This window comes from Colobus angolensis, unplaced genomic scaffold (assembly GCF_000951035.1).
Source record: "Colobus angolensis palliatus isolate OR3802 unplaced genomic scaffold, Cang.pa_1.0 Scaffold111, whole genome shotgun sequence".
In the NCBI taxonomy this organism is placed as follows: Eukaryota; Metazoa; Chordata; class Mammalia; order Primates; family Cercopithecidae; genus Colobus; species Colobus angolensis.
Window position 1 is genome coordinate 7,926,463 of NW_012112142.1, and position 2,214 is coordinate 7,928,676.

The following is a 2,214-nucleotide window of genomic DNA, read 5'->3' on the forward strand; positions in this document are numbered from 1 at the left end:
CAGTAGCCCTTGATTGGTGGGCTCTTTAATATATATGGCTCTTTTATTATAAATATGTTTTGAAATTTAAGATATTTTTGGCAATTTGACATTATATAATCTATAAAAGAATCTCAATCTTAAAATCCAAGGGTGCTTAAAAGATTTTTATAGACTAGGGAGTATACTTTAATGTCTTTAAGTATATTACTTTGCTAAATCAACTGGGACTGTAATTTAAATGCAATTAAAATTTGGTGGTTCAACGAATGACTTTTAGAGATATCTCAAATGAGTGCGATTGCTATGAAAGAAACGTAAGAAAGGTTGGGTTATTACACAGCTTGAATAAACTCTATATTTATGTCAAAGTAACAATGAAGCAATGAAGCAAGCTGTATTAGAAAAATCCTGTTGGCCGGGCACGGTGGCTCAAGCCTGTAATCCCAGCACTTTGGGAGGCCGAGGATCACGAGGTCAGGAGATCGAGACCATCCTGGCTAACACAGTGAAACCCCGTCTCTACTAAAAAATACAAAAAACTAGCCGGGCGATGTGGCGGGCGCCTGTAGTCCCAGCTACTCAGGAGGCTGAGGCAGTTGCAGTGAGCTGAGATCCGGCCACTGCACTCCAGCCTGGGCGGCAGAGCGAGACTCCATCTCAAAAAAAAAAAAAAAAGAAAAATCCTGTTGATGCTTCAAAATATTTTTAGCCTTACTAGTTCTCATCGCTCTTTCTAGTATCACTGAACTGAGAGACAATGAGTACTCTTATCTGTATTGTTAAGCTATACTGTTTCTTAGCTAGTAAGTCAGCCTTTGTTTTTATTCCCTTCCACACACTGGCCACTACCAAGTTAAAGAACTGCTTTCATTATATAATTTCTCAGTTCAGAATGTCACCTGCAGTGGCCTTGAATGGCCTTTCCCATCTAGCCTGTAAGTCCTTCCTGGGCTCAAGGCCCTCTGTAAATATGCCCCCATTTGGGTTCTTCTCCCCCTCAGTTCCACAACAGGTTGTCCTGCTCCAGCTGGCCAGATTGCTTGTCTTCCCAAAACAGTGTTCCTCTTCCTCCTCATGCCACATTGGCCCTCTCTGTAGAGTATCAGCTGCCTGTTGCCATCCAGATCCCATCCAGTATTCATCTTGAGTCACTTTTCTTTCAGGGAACCTTTCCTGACAAAATTTCCTTCTTTACATTCTTTTGTATGTTTATGGTCTTTAATGATTGCTATATGTTTTCATAATTAGATTATGTACATATTTTCAAATAATACTGAGGTATTTTAGGTTTATGTACAAACAGTAATTCACAGTGAATGTTGTTTACACAGTGAAGCGGTTAACTTTTTACATATATCTTAGATGACATTTCTAATAGATTTATTTTTTGCAGTTTATAGAAGGATCATTTGAAGAATATTTAAAGCGTTTGGAAAATCCACAGGTATGTCACAATCTTCTAGTATGTTTCTATTTTTATATATCCAAATAATGTATTTAAAATTCATTAAAATGGAAGATTACTATTACAGCGTATAGAGAAGTGTAAAAGGCTGAAATAATACTGGGGTGATGATTTTCAGAATGCTACGTTGGTGTCTGTGTAACCTTGGACAGGGTGAAGTTTGATTTCTCTCTCTCTCTTTTTTTATTTGAGACAGAGTCTCGCTCTGTCGCCCAGGCTGGAGTGCAGTGGCCGGATCTCAGCTCACTACAAGCTCCACCTCCCGGGTTTACGCCATTCTCCTGCCTCAGCCTCCCGAGTAGCTGGGGACTACAGGCGCCTGCCACCTCACCCGGCTAGTTTTTTGCATTTTTTAGTAGAGACGGGGTTTCACCGGGTTAGCCAGGATGGATTTCTCTCTTTTTTTTTGAGATGGAATCTCACTTTGTTGCCAGGCTGGAGTGCGTGGCACGATCTTGGCTCACTGTAGCCTCTGCCTCCCAGGTTCAAGCAGTTCTCCTCCCAAGTATCTGGGACTGCAGGTGCCCACCACCATGCCCAGCTAATTGTTTTATTTTTAGTATAGATGGGATTTCAACCAACTATACTGTTGGCCAGGATGGCCTCGATCTCTTGACGTCGTGATCTGCCTGCCTCGGCCTCTCAAAGTGCTGGGATTACAGGTGTGAGCCACGACACCCAGCCTGCAAAGTTTTTCTTTCTAGGCAACTGAGAAGGCAGAGTTCTTTCTTTCTTTTTAAATTATACTTTAAGTTCTAGGGTACATG